Below are 20,267 nucleotides of genomic sequence, written 5' to 3' on the forward strand. Positions count from 1 at the left end.
GGGCATCAGAGGGAGCCGACGGTGCTCCCAGCCTTCTCAAGCACAGAAGCACTTAGCTAATTGTGCTGAACTCAGGGCCAGACCTCGGGGAGAGAGAAGCAGCCTGTCTGGACCCCTTTGGCAATCAATTATTCCCCAAAGCAGAAAGATTGATAGCTTCTGCACATCTTGGTCCAGCTAGTAATACTGCAGATGCTGTTTTAATTCCAGAGCACACAGCCACCCCCAGCCTTTTTTTTCCACCTCTTTGTCTCAGATGGGTGCTAGGGAAGCGGCTCCTAGCAATGGAGTAAATATGCTCTATGGGGACAATTTTAATACTTGTCCATTTCTGCCGCTCATCCACTTTCTGGCCACCAAATTGGACTTCCTCACACCCTCTGGTTACTTTTCTTGGATTTTCTCTTCAGGTCACACAATCTCCTCCCCTGCATGTTCTGAAATTACCTTTCCCCCTACCAGAAACCCCTCAAAGTTTCTTGAGCTTCTGAGAACCTCTCCAATCTTTGATGGAGCTTGAGAAAATGGAGGCCTCTGGGTGTGAGTGATGGGCGGTCGTGGGGAAGGAGGAGTTGGTTATTGTTTTCCCCATTCTGGTTGCTCAGGGGCCCTTGTGACTCCCTCAGGGCCCTGGGAAGTGTGTGTGTGTGCTTTTTAAATCAGCTTTCCCCATGACGTTGCCAAGAACTCATCCCTGAGAATACAACCAATTCCAAGGCCAGTCTGAAAGCTCAGAAGTTTAAATAACATTTCCCGACGGGTTACACCGCGATCGAAAGTGTTCAACTTTCTTTCCCACTGTGGTTGCAGAGAGCTTAGCTGCCCTCCTCCCACTCATTGCTAATTTACTCTCTACTTGTGCCCCTCTAGTACCTCCAGGGGGCTGCTTTCCCCCAGAGGGGTCAAAGAGAGTATAGCTGACACAAGGCCCTACTGGGAGCGCCTCTCTGGGGTCTTGGTGAGGCTTGGGGACACTGGGAAACCAATGTAGCAGAGTGGATGGTTTTGCTTTTGTCACTATGTTTCAATCATAGGAAACACCGAGAGAGGCATACCCCTTTTTGGGTGTGGGATTACCCAGTTCAAGCATTTCCTCCCGTGAGTGCTGTAGTAACAGGCTCTGGAGATGACCGTGCTTGGGAGCTTCAGAGGCCCATGGCAGGCTTGGCTAGTTCCCACTCTTTTTTATTGATTTCTTTCTTTTTCACCTCCCGACCCCATCCCACAAACCAGAAGCCAAATGTACCAATCAGGGTCCTGGAAGGAAGCTGAATTCCACTCGGACAGAAGATTAATTTGAGAAAGATGCTGTAGGCGGTCGGCAGGGATGCCAAGACACCCGGGGACCAGCATCAGGGGAGGCTCTACCTTCCCCAGACCTGAAGGGACAAGGGGAGCAAGTGGTGTTGCTGAAGCCCTGGGACAGCTGGAGCCATGGAGGATGGGCTGCCCAGCAGGGTTTGTCATCACAGAGGGATGTAGCCACCTCTGGAAGTGTGGTGCTGAAGCAAGGAGGAGGCTGGTGGAGAATACCCTGGCCTCACTCCCTTCTCCTACCCTTGCATTTCCTTCTAGTGGCTCCCACTGACTGGATCCTGCAGAAGCCAGAGGGCAAGGACCCTTCAGTGGTGATGTGGGACACAGAGCAGAGCAAAGAAAGGCAAAGAATCATCTGAGTAGAGGGCGGGTTGTGGAGGGGTGGCGGCAGATGGGGACTAACTTCGCTCAGCCCCATGCCCCTCCAGCATGTGGAGCGTTTCTTCACTTTTCCCCAGAAAGTCTCATCACGTGGAAAGATGAGGGAGCAAGGGAATTTTATCAAAGACAGCTTAGGTGAGGTGGAGGAATGCCTTCATCACAACACACTCCATGACGGTCAGTGCAGTGTCGTCTCTTCCCAGTGAGGGTGTCACCCCCTTCCCCACCCCGCTTTGTGCACAGTGTCTTGGGACCCACACATAATCTGGGGCTGCTCTTCTCACTGCTGCCCCCATGTGGGGCCCAGGGTCCTGGCACCTCTCCTCCTTAGTCTGTCATCTTCCCGTCCCATACACCTTCAAAGCTCTCCTTTCCTCATCAGCAAAATCTATGTCTGTCCTGGCTTGTCCAGATTGACATTCAGCAAGTCTCTGGACTTTCCAAAATTGAGAGCTACACTCCTTAGGAGGCAGCGGGGGAAATGTTTTTGTTTGGTTGATTTTGTTTTGGTTTTGAAGAGAGAGCTGAAAGACCCTGAGTTCTTTGTCCTCTGCTATGAATAAGACAGGTGGGATGTATGAAGCTGTTGAAGTTTTGGGCAATATCAGGTTTTCAAATAAAAAAAATTGTGATAAAAAACACGTGACATAAAATTTACCATCTTAACCATTTTTACGTGTACAGTTCAGTAGCGTTAATTCTGTACACACTGTCCTACAGCAGATCTCTAGAACTTTTTTGCCTTGTCAAACTGAAACTCTAAACCCAGACACTTCACATAAGTGGAATCATGCACTATTTGTCTTTTTGTGACTGGCTTATTTCCCTTAGCATAATGTCCTCAAGGTTCATTTATGTTGTAGCTTGTGACAGGATTTCTTTCTTTTTTAAGGCTGAACAATATTCCATTATTGTTCCATTGTACGTATATACCACATTTTGTTTATTCATTCATCATTCAATAGAGTTTGGAGTTACTTCTGCCTTTTGGCTATTGTGATTAGTGCTACAATGAATATGGATGTGCAAATTTCTCTTTGAGAACCTGTTTTGAATTCTTTTAGGTATGTACCAAAAGTAAGATTGCTGGAGCATATGATATCCATTTTTTATTTTTTTAATTTTTTAAATTTTTTGAGAAACCTCCATACTGTTTTCCATAGAGGCTGCACGATTTCACATGCTCACCAACGGCATACATAGGTTTCAATTTCTCTGCATCCTTGCCAACACTTATTATTTTCCACTGGTTTTTTTTTTTTTTTTTGGTAGTGGCCATCTTAATGGGTGTGAGGTGATAACTCATTGTGATTTTGATTTTATCTCTCTAATGATTAGTGATGTTGAGCATCTTTTCATACTCTAGTTGGTCATTTATATACCTTCTTTGGAGAAATGTCTACTCAAGTCCTTTGCCCATTTAAAAAGTTGGGTTATTTGTCTTTTTGTTTTTGAGTTGTAGGAGTGCTTTATATATTCTGGATATTAACCTCTTCTCAGTTGTATGATTTGCAAATATTTTCTCCCATTCCATAGGCTGGCTTTTCACTCTGTTGATTCTTTGAGGACAAATACAGGTTTCACCTAACTTTCTTAATCATAAGAATCTTTGGGCTCTTGTTCAAAATACATGTTCCCTGCTCTTTCCCTTGGAAATTCTGATTCAGGAGATGAGATCAGGACGCATAAATCTGCATTTTTATCCTGGTGGGAGAGCAAACTGGTGCAGTCACTATGGAAAACATTATAGAGTTCCCTCAGAAAATTAAGAATAGATCTACCATATGATCCAGCTATTCCACTGCTGGGTATTTATCCAAAGAACATGAAAACATGAATGTGTAAAGATACATGGACCCCTATGTTCATTGCAGCATTATTCACAATAGCCAAGACTTGGAAGCAACCTAGCTGCCCATCAAGGGACGAATGGATAAAGAAGATGTGGCATTTATACACAATGGAATACTACTCAGCCATAAGAAATGATGAAATCCGGCCATTTGTGACAATATCGATGGACCTTTGAGGGTATTATGCTAAGTGAAATGTCAGAGGGAGAAAGTCAAATACAGTATGATCTCACTCATAAGAAGAAGATAAAAACAATGACAAACACACACATAGCAACAGAGATTGGATTGGTGGTGACCAGAGGGGAAAGGCGGAGGGAGGAGGGCAAAAGTGGTGATTAGGCACATGCATGTGGTGATGGACTGTAATTAGTCTTTGGGTGATGAATATGATGTAATCTACACAGAATTCAAAATATATTACAGTATACGCCTGAAAGTTATATGTTATAATCCGATGGTACTGCAATAAAAAAATATGTTAAGTTAAATCAAAAGAACATCTGTACTTTTAATAAGAACCTCAGGTGCTTCTCAAACCAAGCAAGTTTGGAACACTCTGGATTTTACTATAATAGTGTTTCTCAGCTGTGGCTGCACAATGGAATCACCTGGAGAGCTTTAAAAAATCCTGATACCTGGTCCGACTCCCAGGGTTTCTGAATTAATTGAGAGTAATTAATTCTCAATAAATAGAGGCCTGTTGAGATTTTAAAATGCCCCCGGGGGACACTAATGGCTAGCTTGGGTTGGGAACCACTACTCTGTCTGCTCCTCCAGACCATGGATCCCACCCCTGGCATAGTGCCTGGCTCAATATGGATTTGCCGTACTCCAAGGTTCACTTTCTTATTTTGAAAGTGATCCTTATATTTCTTATATTTGAAAGTGGTTCTTTTCTGGTGAGGTCAAGAGCTTCATGGATAAATCTGACACTTGGGGCCAAAAGCCTCCATGCTGTGGTGGAGAAGTTGAAAAACATCTGACTATAAGTTTACTTCACAGCTGACTCAGGAAAGGTCTGCTCTTCTGTGGCAAGGTCTGAACGCTTCCTTCTGCAGAAGTTACAGGCGCTGCCGACTGAGGTAGTTTGTAGCCTCAATTGCAGAAAAAAATGAGCCTTTTATCACTGGACCTTCTGCGGTGGTCCTAGTACAGCTACTTGCAATTACCCTGGACTCTGGGAAATAGTCTATTTGTGACAAGGAATTCTTCTTGAAGATCATTAAATAATTATTTTTCAACTATCACCACCTTATGTGATGTGTACGTGTGGCTTTGTGGGTCTAAAAACCAATATAGAGTAAGAAAGCTAACTGGAGAATTGATGTGAGCTTCCATTTATCCTTCAAACAAACAAGCTAATTACTTATTAACAGAGGGAGTCTAATAAGAGACAAGAATGTGAGATTAAAATTCCAGATGTGATTCTTTTGCCTGTTATTCATGGTCCTCTTGGGCACGACATCTAACCTCTCTGGGTCTCAGTTTGCTTATTTATAAAATGGAGTGAATAATACCCACCCAGGCTGCAAGAGGATCAAATGAGGTAAGTCATACAAGTTTTTTGTTAACCTTGGTATGCAAATGAACGTTAGGCCCTTAATAAGTTGTAGTTGTTACTTTTCCTATTGTTATTATGAGCTGTTGTGTTTATCGGTGGGAATTGTTGTCATAAATCTTAACTTCTACATCAGAGAGGCAAACTCTTTGCCTTCATCGTGGCTGCCAAAGCCCAGAAGAGCACACAGCCATGAAGATGTGAAATATTTTTATGCAAACTTTCTATCTGTATGTGTTCACTAAATTATTCCAGAGTACCACCAACCTCCTACTGGGTAAACACAACTGGAAGCCACAGCGTTGTCTTTTTCCTTTAGTTCTTTCAGATGACTAGTAGCTTCCAATTTCTCACCAGTCATACTCAAATCAAATAAAAAAGAAATTGCCATCATCATTTGCCCAGAACTAGAACTCATGCATGCTAAGGTGTTGATACTCCTACTGCTAGGTAAATTTTAAATCGTTCTTTTTCTACTTGTGGACGCAAAGCCATTTCTCCTGATTACTTCAGTAATTTTCCTTCAGTTGATAGGGAGTGTTTTTTAAAGTATGGATAAATTTGCGAGTTTAGCATGGGACCATGTAACTTGGAGACTGAAGGGCAGTGCTCCTGGAAGTGGGATCCAGAGCAGGAAATAACTTGTAGGGAGCTGATCAAGAATTTCTGATGTTACTGTTTGTGGAAGTAATGTTGATATAAGAGACAATATGATAAAAGAAACAGGAAGGAGACATTTATTGAGCACCTACTGCATATGAACACTTTGCCCGTAATTGCTTTTCAGCTTCTCATTTGATTCTCATAGCAATCCTACTGGAGAGGCCTCATCTCCATTTTATACAAGAGGCCCAGAGATGTAAAGTGACTTGATCAAGGTAATACAGCCTGAGTGATTTGTCGGGTTCCAAAGCCCATATGTTTCTCTTCGACCACTCTGACTCAGGGGAAACCAACCACAGTGACACTGAGTAGAGATGGGTACTGGAAAACTGTCAAAGGGAGAAGAAAAACACAAAAATTACAGTTTGATATATAAAATGGTGCTATCAAGAGTCATTTATGTTCCATTTATGCCTAATTACCACATAGCACAATAATGATTATGATTAAATATCTGACAGATGAAGTTGGCTGTACATTTTATTTGATCAGAACAGAAAGCATAGCAAATTTAGGCTTCATCTTTATTTCTTGCCCACGCAGCACGGGCATTTGTTCATAACTTCAATAAATTACCAGTGATGTTGGTCAGCAGTTTCAGGCCAGAGCCTGTAAGACATAGAACAAGGGAGTCACATCTAGCCTTTGCATGAATGTCAACAGAGGAATAACCCATTAATTTGCTAATTATTTCTCCCTGCTGTGTGTAGGTATCATTAGGAAAAATAAATGCACTGAGACTTGAGTGACTCAAAGTTCCTGCTTTTGTTACTGAATTTGCTTAGATTGGTTTTTAAATTTTGTGGTTATGATGAGTGTCTCGGTCCACAGCGAATGAGCAAATTAACAGTGTTCTTGGGGAGAGAAGAGAGATTGCTTGAAATTGGAAAGGATTGGGGTGGGAGGGAGAAGCCGCTGTGATGAAACAGGAAGCAGTGGATGAGGACTCAGAAAACCTCTGTTCTGCCACTATTTGCTGTGTAACTCTAACCTACGTGTGTTTTTTCTCATCCCTAAAATGAGGATAATAATAATATTTACCTTCTCTGGGATTTCTTCGATTCCAAAAGCAAACCCTGAGATAAGATTTTGAACGCAGGTGGTTTTCTTTGGAGGTGATCTAAGGCAGCACAGGGAAGGGGTTGATGAGAAGTGTACAGCTATGGGGGGCTGCAGGTCAATACCACTAGGACTCCATTAGTTAGCTACTACTGTGTAACAAATTACTCCAAAACTTAATGGCTTAAAGCAACAATAAATATTTATTATACTTATGTTTCCTGTAGTTTAGGAATTTGAGAGTGGCTTATCTGGTGGGTCTGGCTCAGGATCTCTCATAAGGTTATGGTCAAGATGTCAGTTGGAGCTGCATTCGTCCAAAGGCTTGACTGGGCTGCAGGATCCATTTCCAAGGTGGCTCCATCACATGGCTGGGGAGTCAGTGCCTGTTATTGGTAGGAGACCTCAGTTCCTTACTGCGGGGACCTCTCCACAAGCTGCTTGCGTGTGCCCATGATATGGTGCTGGCTTTCCCCCGAAACAGTGAGCCAAAAGAGAAATAGCATGTCTATGACCTAGGCTTGGAAGTCACATAGCATCACTCTCATCATATGCTGGTCATTAGAGGTGAGTTACTTCAGATAGCCCACTTCAGAGGGGAGGGGAATTAGGCTCTACCTTTTGGAGGGATGAGTTTCAAAGAATTTGCTGACATATTTTAGAACTAACACATACTCTGTGGGACACTTGTAGGACACACTTTAGAATTTTCCTTTTTCCTGAGAGTGGAAGAAGTTGTCATCTCCCAACTCCCATCGCTATTGGTTGAAGATTCCGGAGGTGCCCTGGAGGCAAGTATGAGTGAGAGTAGGGGAGGAAGGTAGTCCTTCTGTTCTGAATGGTGCTTACAAGACACTCCCTAAGGTTCCAGAGGGTGTTGAAGGGCACCACTGACAAGCTGTACTGCCCCAGACTGATTCCTGTCACAAGCAGAGCCATTAGTGCCCACTCAACTGCACGCCAGCTCAGGGATCCGAGCTCAGTTTAAGCCCAGCTCTTACCTCATTATTTCCATTGATCATGACTAGAAGAACCTGCCTTTTCTTGCCTTCATCTTCTTCTGCTGAAAATAAGGTGAGGCTCTTTTTTTGTTTCCTAAGCCCTCCTTGCTTGGACTAGCAAACAATTTTCAAATACCATGTAAGTGGGAGGTATTTATAAACATGTGCACACACCCTTGCATCCACAAAGACAAATTGCTCCCCTGTCTGCGTTGCTATTTCTGGCACTAACCTTCATTTATAATGCCGTATTTATGTAATTACAGTGCTGCAGTGGCGCATCATGATTTCAAAATACAACCATAATCACCATCGGAAGAAAGGGGGGAGAAGACAGAAAACAAACACAAAGCAATTAAAAAGTCCTCGTGAATGAGTTTTCCCATGGCCTCCTACACTCAGGCCTTGGGCTGCTCTGTCTCTGGGTGTATATGTGTGTTTGTGTATGCGCATATGTGTGTGTGGGTGCATGTGTTTAAATTTTTGCTCCTGTTTAAATGTGGGCCTGGGACTAGAGTGTGGACACCAGGTGAAGTGGCTTATCATTTGGAGATTACCATCCTTCTACTAAATTAGATTTTTTCTCTTTGATTATCTGTGGTGTTAATGGTCAGGGAGTCTTGGCCACAGAGTGTATCTTTTTATGATGTATGTACCCCCCCTTCACACCTCCCCCTGCTAAGGACACTTTTTATGCATTAATTCCCCAGTAATATTTTTTAAGTTGTTCTTCTAGGCTTGAAAAATGGTTTTCCACTTCCAGATCCACCTGTCCCTCATCCCTGCTTTCCCAATCCCTCTTCCTCCCATTATCCTTTTGCAACATCCCTCCACCTCCGTCACTGACTGAGATGCCTGCAAATTCAATAGCATCCTATTTTCTCTGCTGGGTAACTTGCCAGCTAGAAGCTCAGGGGTCTGGGTTCCTTTGTGTTGGGGACATTGCCTCTCCTGGTTGCTGCATTCTTGTGAACCCACAGAAATAGTAAGCGAGTCCCTTTGCAGTGCCTGGAAAATGGAATTATTTTCTTTTTCATTTCTGGCTTGGGGTGTAGTGAAGGCACGATATGGTTTGCAAAATCTTAAGACCTTAAAGCCTTAAAGCAGTTTGTTCATCCAATTTTGGGACTGCCTTTTTCTTCCAGAAAGTTCCCCAGGGCTATCTCACATAAAATCCTACTCTGAATAACATATTTAGACACATTGATGAAAATACTCCTTTAGTGCTTTGCAATTTGCCAGATTGGGGAAGAAGACTTCAAGAGAAAGGAAAGGAATGTTTAAAATTACTATTATTAAGTTTTTTTTTTGGCTAGGGCTTCAAACAATATTCACTCATTATTTGGGATCAAAAGCTCCCAATGACTCTCGAGATCAAGCGCTTTTGTCATCTACCTTCTACACTCTCATCCTGTCTGTCTCTGGCTATCATGCTTCTTTGTGAGTTGGGGAACAAGCGGAAAATGTAAGGAAGGGCTGGTGGTGCGAGACTGTAAGTGGGAAGTCCAGTTCCTTATTTCTTCGTTAAAGTGCCACACATGTGGGTCTCTGAGCATCTCAGCAGATGTGTCTCCCACACCCAGTGCTTCTTTTGGGTTTTCTTTGAGAGAGAGTTGGGAATATCGTCTTTAGCCAGCTTACATGCTGCCAGCTTTAAAATCTCATTCTTGTGACTTTACAGCTTTCAAACTCCTTTTAAGGGTCGCCGGAGGGAGATCTTTTGTTTGAGAGAGAGGCTGAGCGAGGGAGCATGCTTGTGCGTGCCTTTTGGTCTGTGTATTCATGGCTGATTTCAAAGCTGGAATACAGGTTAATTCCAGGAAATTCATTCAGTTTCTTAATTGAAATGATAGCCTATTTTAAAATAATTTAAAAAAAAATGAATTCCTTTATGTAGATTCTTTTTACTGCTCTGGGGTAAGGAGACCTGCTTCCCTGAGGAATTCTTCTTCTCTAACTCAGGTTATTTCCTCTGGTACCTTCTTTGGCTTGTGACATTTTACTCTTGTTTGACTGCTGGCTAAGGATCTGCTGTCTACCATTTCTTCCAGCCCTGATAGCTTTTTCCCTTATCTATGGCAACTGCAGATGCTTTAATAAATTAACTACACAGGATTGCTGTGTTAGAGGTATGGGGTGGAATCCAGTGAAGAGTAGCAAATTAGTTTCATCTCCTGCTCCGTGTTAAGCAGCGGTGTTTGTTCTATTGTCTATGTTTTGAATCTAGCAGTTTGATCCTCAATCCTAAAAGTGGCTTCCGTGCACAGTTTTATGGTGTTAGGGATGCCAGTTGCAGCTATAAATTCCTCTGGTTGAGCCATATCCGCTTACCACATCCTGAAAATATGCTCAACTATTTTTTCCCCTGCATCCCTATATATTGTGGCCTGTAGTGATATTACTTCCATATACATTTCTCTTTCCCTTCCTTACAAACCCACCCATCGAATCGACAGTCTGAATGGACAGCTAAGATAACACTGCCATTTCTCCCACACCATGCTGACCTTGTTTCTTATTTAGCTAGTGATGTGTTAGAGTCAGCATGCTGTGAGGTTTGCAAGAGCCCATCTCTCTTTTTCTAGTGCTACAATTAGGTTCCATAAGAGAGAAGAATGCTATGAAGGGAAGCCTTAGGTTCTCAGATATTATTTCTCTCTGGACATTTTGTGGCAACAAAGGAAGGCCTTGGTGTCATCATGCCTACACGTGACAAGATGGTCAATGAATCTTTTGTAAATCTCATTCTGGATAGGGAAAAACAAGGGAATTGGAAAGATGCATTTTAATCAGCTCTAATGGCAAAACTCTGACCATTCTGCCTTGGTGGAGTTAGTCAAAGAAGGGAAGAGATGGGAAGAGGAAGATGAGAGAATGTAAGAAGGCAAGCAAAGGGAATGGCTTGTATTTGCTCATACCTGCGGCAGGAACAGGTGGGGTTAATATGAAGCAATCAACTTTCCTATGTCTGCTTCACTCTCCTTTTGCTTTCTCCTATTCTGGCTTGCTCATGATTCCTCATGGCGTCTAAAGCTATCTCATGGCCTTCCTTGACAGAGACTTTCAGCATTCTTTCACCCATTTCCTCTTTCAAATACCCAAGAAAGAGAATCTGACTGGCCTGACTTGTCTTTTCACCTATGGCCACCCCAGAGGCGATGGTTTGGCTGCTCTTGCCTTAGATTTGCACTCCTGGCTGTGGCTGGAATGGCAGGGCCACGTGATCTAGAATAGATCCTCCTGGGGCTCCAAGTTCTGCAAGGGCTGTGTTGGGCACATTCTGGGGAATGGTGGGTGGCAGCCGCTCTCACCTCAGGTTTCCCTACACAGCAGACACACACTATTCACATTTGTAGTTAATTGTGTTCCCCAGAAAATATATGGCAAAAGGACCCACGAACAAAGGAATCTGGCACTGGCAGTTGTAGGGTGCTAGTTGTTGATACTTTTGGCTCAAAAGGAAAGGCTTCTGTGTTAAAATCCATAGCAGGAAACAACACAACAACTACAAACAAAAAATCCTCAAGAATGATTTAACTCATGGAAACATATATAAATAGTCATTTATGCCCTTAGAGAATGAATGAAAGATCAAGGTTGGAATAATGAAACAAAGAGCCTTTTCTTTTTCTTTTTCTGCTTGAGAAAAATCACCCAAGTACTAGAGATTTCAATATTCTATTGTTTCTCAGCTATGAATGCAAATATGTATATTCCAGAAGTCAGCTGGAGGCTTGCTTGCTCCTCGAGCTCTAGACGAATTTGCCTTCAGCCCCCAAATTCCGTGGTCCTAGAGCTTTAAATCCCAGATTTCTACTACTTCCTAGGGTGTGGATACAAGTAGGATGGACACTTGTGTCCTTTTGGCTTTCTCTGCCACTTGGGTTCAACTTCCATCAATCTACCCCTGGCCTGTAACATGTCCACTCTAAGATGAAACTGCTCCTTGGGGAGAGTTTCCCGAGGGGCCATTGTGAAGGGTCTCATTGCACGGATGATGTCTCTGCCAACTTCTGGCCCTTTCTCCCTCTCTCCCAGCCCTGCTCCTTACCTCTCCCTCTCAGATTTCTTCAGATGGCAGGAGGTCTTCCATTTCCCTTTCTGATCTTTTTCAGAGCAACTCAACTCATCCTCCAGATTTCTTTTCCCTAGTTTGCACCACCAATCCTATAAAAAAACATGAAACAGAATTAAAGGACTTCCACTTAACAGTCTCTATGCTTAAAGGAGGCAGTTGGAGTTATAACTAGCATATGCATAACAAAAACGGCATATAGTACTTTATAGTTAAAAAACCCCACCAAAATGTGAGATTAGAACAATCACCCCCCTTTTTATCAATGAGAAATTTTGGGTGCTGAGGTTAAGGGACTTGAGATCACTAGTCAACCAGTGTGGCAGCTTAAATGCCGATGTGAAAGTTGTGATTTCAGTAGATTCACAGAATGCCATAGGCTTCACATACCTGCATTTCAGCAAGGCTATTTGTCAGTTTGTTAACACATCTTGGTGGGGCAGATGGATCTATGTTCCTGGACAATTGAGTAGATCTCTTTCTGGCTGAATGGCCATTGCCAGAGAGTGCTAATTAGTGAACCACTATCAAATGAAGAAAAGTTAGAATAAACCTTTGGCACTCTGTGGTCTCCAAGCGCTCACAGTCCCTCCTGACAGCACCGTGATTCCATTTGGGCGCATTGCTTGTCCTCCGCCGTGGGTAGTTTGGGTGGAAAGAAAATGCAGGTGGAAACCTTCAGTAACAAATGCTGAAGGGTCTTGTCAGCCAGATCCTTCCTTTTAGTGCCTGGAACAGCCAGGAGCCAGTCACAAGACCTGGGCTTAGCCAAGAGGACCTTTCTCCTAGCTCTTCAAATCTTGAATAGAGTGATATAGACAAACAGATAATGATTTGAGCTTATTCATTCCAGAGCCAGCCTCCTGGGCAAGACTGTCAGGTTCCTAACTTTGGCACTGCTTGGTTCTGTTGCTCCTAGGCATGGTTCTTTTCCTTTTAGTTCATTTCATTTGCCTAGTTTCCCAGAATGTGTTTCTGTTGACAGAAATCAGAGGACCTAAATGAGAACAGATGTCTGTAGTAGCATGTCAAAGTCTGTCCATGTCTCTTTGCCTTTTTGCCATTATTTTTAAATGACTGGGATAAAAATGTGGATGACATCAGGCTCCAGATGATTATAACAAATGAGAATGATGAGTTAAAATAGATGAAATATTACTAATAAGGATGATTGCAGCTTGGCATTTTAGATGCTGAAATCTAACTGTGCACCAAGTTAGTAAGTGGTAGGAGCGTGTGTTAGAGTAATAATAATAGCCCCCACTTAAGGCCTAGTTATAGAGCTGCTCCAAGGAAGCCATTCTTGTCCCACAGATGAGGAAACTGAGGCTTGCAGTGATTCAGCTAAACCCCCGATGGTGGTAGGGTTTGAACACAAGTTCTGGCTTTTTCCATAATCTTATAGATAGCAGACAAAGCTGTAATCCAGGGGATTTAACCACAGACAGGTGCTGGTGAGGGCAGCTCTGGTTCCACACTCAGGTGTGGTTTCAGCAGGTGTGGACCCTGGGGCGTTTTAACCCAGAAGGTGAGGCAAAGTGAACTGCAGGGGATAATTAAAATCAAGGTGGTGGTCATGCATTGCAAAACTCCACAAAGTAAAGATGTCAGTTCTCCCTGAGTTGATCTATAGGTTTAATGCAAATCTTATCAAGATCCCAGCATGGCTTTTAATAGACATAGACAAGCTTATTCAGAAATTTACATGGAAATGTACAAGACTTAGAACAGCTGAAATATTTTGAAAGAGGAATAAAGTGAGAGTAATCACTCTACCTGATGTTAAGGCTTACTCTATAGCTATAGTAATCAGGATGGTGTGGTGTTGGTGAAGGGACAGACACATAGATCAATGGAACAGAATAGAGAACCTACTTGTAGACCCACACAAATATGCCTAATTGAGTTTTGATGAAGTTGCAAAAGCAATCCAATAGAGAAAAGATAGCCTTTTCAACAAATAGTGCTGGGGCAACTGGACATCCATAGGCAAAAAAAGAGGAAAAATCGATAAACTGGACATTATTGAAATTAAAAACTTTGCTTTGTTAAAGTATGTTAAGAGGATAAAAAGATAAGCTACAGACTGGGAGAAAATATTTACAATCCTCGTATCTGACAAAGGACTTGTATCTAGAACATATAAAGAACTCTTAAAACTCAACAGTAAAAGTTAAACAAACAATTCAGTTAGAAAATGGGCAACAGATGTGAACCGACATTTCACTGACAAGAATATACAGATGGCAAATAAGCATATGAAAAAATATTAAGTATCATTAGCGATTAGGAAGATGCAAATTAAATCCACAATGAGATTTAATTGCATACCTATCAGAATGAGTAAAATAAAAACAACAGTAATGACACCAAATGCTGGCAAGGGTGTGGAGAAATTGGATCACTCATGCGTTGCTGTGGGAATGTAAAATGGTACATCTACTCTGGTAAATAGTTTGGCAATTTCTTATAAAACTAAACAGGGATTGCACTCTTGGACAGTTACCCCTGAGAAATGAAAACATATTCACACAAAAACCTATATGTGAATGTTCATAGCAGGTCTATTCACCGTAGCCCTAAAGTGGAACAACCCAATGTGCTTTGACTGGTGAATGGTTAAACAAATTGTGGCACATTCATACCATGGAACACTACCAGCAATAAAAAGGAATGAACTAATTGATACACACAACAACTTGGATGGTTTGCAAGTGAATTATGCTGAGTGAAAAAAGCCAGGCTCAAAGGTTACATTATGATTCCATTTATATAGTATTCCTGAGACGAAAAAAAATCATAGAGATGGAGATCACATTAAGAGGGAGAGAGCTGGCTGTGGCTATGAAAGGGTAGCACACAGGATCCTTGTGATGGAACTTCTGTATCTTTGTGCTTTTGGCTGCACAAATCTACATTTGCGAAAAATTGCACAGAACTAAATACACACACATATACCCACACACTCAGTGTGTGTAAAACTGGTGGAATCTGCATAAGGTTGGTAGATTGCATCAATGTCAATTTCTCGGTTGTGATATTGTCCTATAGTTATACACAATGTTACTTACCACTGAGGAAACTGGGTTAAGGGTATACTGGTTATCCCTATTATTTCTTACATGTGAATATACAGTTACCTCAAAATATAAAGTTAAAAAAATCAAATGAGTAACTTCTGCAATCCAGAGAGGACGCCAGTCCGTAGCTGGTGTAAAGCCAGCTGTCGCCCATTTCCCCGTGTAGGCCAAGGCCAGCTCCACCTGCCTCCAAGGCCCATGTTTTCTCCATGTGATGCTGTCTCCTGCTGACCTCCACTTCCTCCATCCCAAGGACTGGGCATCACAGTATCTGGCACATCAGGTTCATTAATGTTTCCTGAAGGAATGAGATTTTTTCTCATCTCCGTTTTCTGTGAAGTTCTCCAGTAGATGGCTTTACTCTGTTACAAGTCTTTTTCACTGCTGTTACCTTATTATCACTGTTATTTTAACACATTACATGACTAAACTGCAAAGCAGACCACAAAAGTGGAAAAAAGGGAGTGCAACTTGCAGATGAATTAACAGCTGACTTCCTAGCTTTTAACTAATTCTTCAAAGACCCCAGACTCAAAGTTGACAGTATAAACAGACAAAAATAACGTGGAAGAAAGCAATTACCATATAACAGGGGTTCATCATGTCCTAGAACAGAATACTGAGCATGTCTTTGGCGGAGAAGAAAAAAGTTTTGTTTTCATTTATTTACTTTCCAAAACAGAATGAAGATTTTTGAGGTCAGGGCAACATAACTGTAATTCTCTGAGTCACTATGGCAAAACAAAACTTGGCAATCGTTCGGTGTAAAAGTTCAAGGATTTCTTTTCCCATTTGTCACTCAGAATAGAAGTTAATCATAAAAATAGCTATTTGAGAATAGCACAACCACACAAACAAGGAGGCTTCAGTGTCCTTCCAAGATCGCAGAGCGGTTCCTAGGTAGTGGGCCAGATTCTCTTATGTGGCATCCAGAGGGACCAGTTTATTTTCCACAGCTTTTCCTCCTTAAAGCTTGCAAGAGCATTGAATTTGGAAGTGTTCAACATTTAACGGAGTTCACTCACCGGGTTAATCTGCTCTCTTATAGGCTATGTAGGTATCCAACCAAGACCAGAAAGGAAGAAATAATGAAGGAAAAAATGAAACCAAAGATTGGGTTCACACTGCGTGTTGCATATGAGGTTAGAATTGAGTGCCCCTTGTGTAAAACAGCAAGGATGCTGCCTCTAACTGCATCCTGAGGAAGTTCTGGAGATAAGAAAGATCTCTGGGAAGATTATGCCAAGCCATGAGTAACTTCCTAAATGGTCCACCCCACCTTATGCGGGTGTGTTATGTATTAAAGCACAGTCCTGGTGTAGGGAAAGCACTTGTACATTACTACCTGTTGTTGTTATTGTTGTTATAACCATCATTATTAATTTGATCATCAATGTGTGGGAGTGTGGAAAGCATCATTGGATAGCCTCCCCATTGCCTCCCTGCTTATTTTAGTGCCAGGATGTCACGGCTGGAATGAGATCTCACAATGGTGAGGTTTTATCATCATCCCCTGCCCTTCTCTCTTGATATGTGGAAGAACAAACATAGCTTTCGTGATCCCTAAACCAGGGGCAGATAAAACATTATTACTCCCCCTTGCAGAGTCCTGTGTATTCAGCAGTTTTTAGTTACAGCATTGGGACCCCCTGTGTCTGGCTGTATCAGTCAAGCACACTGGTGTATACTCATGCCCTTGGTATAGTCTGTCATAACGAAGTAGCTAATGGTGTATCCTGACCCTTTGGCATCTCTACAAATTATTTCCTTACACAGCTATTATGATGGCTGTTTGACTTACAACAACATGACTTGTTTTGCTTAATGGTGAATTCTATGTCAACATTTCTGACTGTCCAATCTGTAATGGGTAATGCTGACTTTGGCCCAGTAGCCAGAGAAATTGCTCTAAACAATTTATACCCAGTCAAAGCAGATGCTACAATTTCATTATTTTGGACCACTATCAGCTCTACCCAGAGCCCAATGCAGCCACTATCCCTTGCCAGATATGTCTCTATCTCACAGTGTCAAATTGGAGTGGTAGACACAGCTTTATTGATACTGCCTTCTGGAAATTTCCCACTTGCCAATGTGTTTGATTCTTGGAAATACGATTTAGTTTATCCCAACAAAATCCTATAACATCATATGTGAGCAAAGGGCTTAAGATTAGGTGTTAAATGGCTCATTTCTGGTTCACTTGGCCATTGCTAAATGGATAATTATGAAAAATTAACTATAGAAATCCATATTTTTTTGACAAGCCCAGTTGGGTTGTCATACCTACCATACTCCCTGGTGTGTCTTATCCAAAATTGTTACTTCAATGACCACCCCTAGGCTATTCACTCTGGAAACTGTATTTCCAGCTCAGATTTCAAACTGAACCCAAACCAGAATATGCAGCTAAATATACTCTGTGTGAACTGATCAGTGAAAGAAGAAATGTAAATGTCTGATAAACATGAAGATGCTCAACATCTAGTAGTGGTCAGAGAAATACACATTGAAATGAGACGTTATTTAAAAAACTTTATTGGAGTGATGAAAATCTGTGGAAAGGCCAAGATCAAAGTCCCATGTTCCTTAGTTGTTCTTGGAGGTTTTAAGCCATGAATTAGACTCCAGTGATTTGATGGAAGGTCCTAGAAGAGACGGAAATAATATCCAGAGCCTTTCTGTGGGGTATGTCCACTGGGCAAGCATTATTCTGGTGGGGGGGAAGCAAGAGACATCTATGACACACTCCTTGACTTTAAGAACCTCATGACTGTAGCAACTAAACTACCAGACCAAACTATTAGCAAACATTGAAGGTGAAACTGTGTTATGTTCTAACTTCTAAAATGAAAGTTTCATGTGACAGAGATGGTATTGGATGAAATAATCAAAGAAGTCTTCCTTAAGAATGAGATACTTGAATTGGATCTTGAGTGAAGGTAGTGTGAAATTTCAAGGAGCAGAAGTAAGGCATGGCAGGATGGGCTCCCACATTAGCACCGGTAGAGAGGCAGGATGAGTAGAGCTGTGGTGGGAAACAGCAAGAACAAAAGCTTAATAAACGTGGAGGCTCTTGGGAGGAAATGAAGAATGAGTTATCCAGCTGAGACTTGATTACGAAAGCTCTCAAAAGCCAGGAAGAGAAGTCTGGAATCGATGTAGCACGCCATGGGCAAACTTTTTATCTGAGTGAACATTTATTGAACATCTTCTGTGTGTTCTCAGGGTCCTGAGGAAACAGAGAGGAATAGCACACGGTCCCACCCTGAAGGAGTGTGCAGGCCAGAGCTGACGATGGATGTGAAAGGGGAATCTTTGATTAGTCAGGCAGGAGTATACAGAGATGAGGAATTAAGGAACCTCAAGAACAGAGGCTGGGACAGAAGCAAACCCAAGGCAAGGGGATGTGTAGCAGCTGTTTTTAGGAAATTGGGGTGTTTGTAACCCAATGTTTTCAGCTTTGGAGCTTCAGCTGAACCTTTGAGATAAGAGGAGGAGTTAAGGTTGCCAGATTTAGCAAATAATTTTTTCAATATAAATATGCCTCATACAATATTTGTTGTTTATCTGAAATTCAGTTTAACTGGAAATCCTGTATTTTGTCTGGCAATCCTAGGAAAAAAGTCCTATTTTACATCCTGTTACAATTTTAATGGCTCACGTCCTATAGCAAAGTAAGTACAAGTTGGGTGTGCCAGCTGAAGATTCAACAGGGAACATGCCAGCTTTGGTTTGAGTGTATGTGTGTGATTAAGTACTGGAAAAAGGCCCTCCCTTACCACAACAGTTAAATATCATACAAGAAAATACCTCATTTCAGCAAATATCCTTACAGAGAAGAACCCTATATAATGAAACTTCTACTGAGTTCTACTAAGTTCTAACAAGGGTTCTTAGCAATAGGATTGTTTTTTTGACCCAAACATGAGGAACTAAGCGTAATAAATGATAATCTCTGCCACATTTGCTTATTCAGCTCCTGTTCTTAAATGTCGTTTATCCTCGAGAATTGATGTACTTGATTGTGTACTGTTTTCATTTCCAGAGGAAAGAGGACAAGGGAAGTGAGTTCTTCACAGTTTTATTGTTTTGGCCTCAAAGATTCCAGCAGATTGCCATTTCCTATCTCCAACCTCCAGCAAAATCTACTTATCTCCCCAACCGCTTGCCAAAGCAAAACAAAGTAAAACAAAATCATCGAAGATTCCAGAGGATTGAGAAAGTCCTGGAGGATAAGGATTAAAGAGTAGTTGTGAGGGCCAAGGTGTGCTGCTGCTTGTAGAATTTTTTATACGTGGAAGCCCAGCTTATGTTCTGAATTAGAGGCTCTCATTTGCCTGTGGCAAATTGCAGCATATGCTGGTGGAAATTACCTCCTGGGTGATACTTGAGATATTTGGGATAGTATTTGTTGAGACAGCCCACTACCCCTTTTAAACAACTCTTTCTCGATTACCGTTCAATCTTCAAATTCAGAAATGTGTGTGTGTGTTTATTTGTTTGTTTGTTTGGATTGTCTCATATCAAAAGCATTTTCCACTTTCTCATTAGGAATTTTCTCTTTATCCAGAAGGAGAAAAAACTTGTAGAGAACATACTTTATATTTAAGTTTTTAAAACAATGACCTGTTTAAGTATGCTTTCAAGGTTGTATTCTGGCATAATATATTTGTAATTTTAAACTTTTAGAGAGAGATTGATTTTGAATATAAGCCAATATCAGTGATACCTGCTAAGGAATAGTTCCGTTTAATACCTTCAAGTTGCATAGAAGCTCTAGCTTCTTGGGAAAAATAGCTAAAGGTAATGCGGGTGGTTTAGGAGAGAAATGCATTGCGGGAGGCAGATGTGTTATGTGGGTTCATGCTACAGGTGCTGGGCAAGTCTCGTCTTTCTTTCTAGCTCTGTCTGGACCAGAAGGACCTTTCCTTGAGCTGAGAGACAGGAAATACTGTAGCAATGAGGAGGTAGGGAAGGCTGAGTCTGCTAGCTGGATGGGAAAGCCCTAGACATCAGGAATTTCCTTTTCCTGAGTAATTAAAGCCCACTGCAGACAGAAAACTTTAGTAATTTTAACATGTGGTGAGGCTAAAAGTTCTGGGAGGTTTTAGTTATAAGAGATTGGGATAGACTTATACTCGATCTTGGAGACAGAAGTGGAGTTAAAACGAGTATCTACGGATGAAAGTCCTTCAAAGGTGCTCCAACACCCTTTGGATAAAGCCTAACCTTCTTAAAATGGCACATGAAGCTTTTATGATTTGGCCTCTGATT

At 41.8% G+C, this 20,267-nt stretch overlaps 2 long non-coding RNA genes across 4 annotated transcripts in view; one reads left to right on the forward strand and one right to left on the reverse strand.

The window, feature by feature from the left end:
- The window catches only part of LOC139075980 (uncharacterized), a 294,470-nt gene that overhangs the window by 185,748 nt on the left and 88,455 nt on the right, over window positions 1–20,267 (forward strand). The gene's annotated exons all lie outside the window — the stretch shown is intronic.
- On the reverse strand, window positions 5,834–12,821 carry LOC139075978 (uncharacterized). The gene is made up of 4 exons (XR_011527088.1): window positions 12,301–12,821; window positions 11,887–12,002; window positions 6,817–7,220; window positions 5,834–6,384 (listed from the first exon to the last, which is right to left on the reverse strand). It is a non-coding gene; the product is annotated as an uncharacterized lncRNA (long non-coding RNA).

Source organism: Equus przewalskii, chromosome 15 (assembly GCF_037783145.1).
Source record: "Equus przewalskii isolate Varuska chromosome 15, EquPr2, whole genome shotgun sequence".
NCBI lineage: Eukaryota > Metazoa > Chordata > Mammalia > Perissodactyla > Equidae > Equus > Equus przewalskii.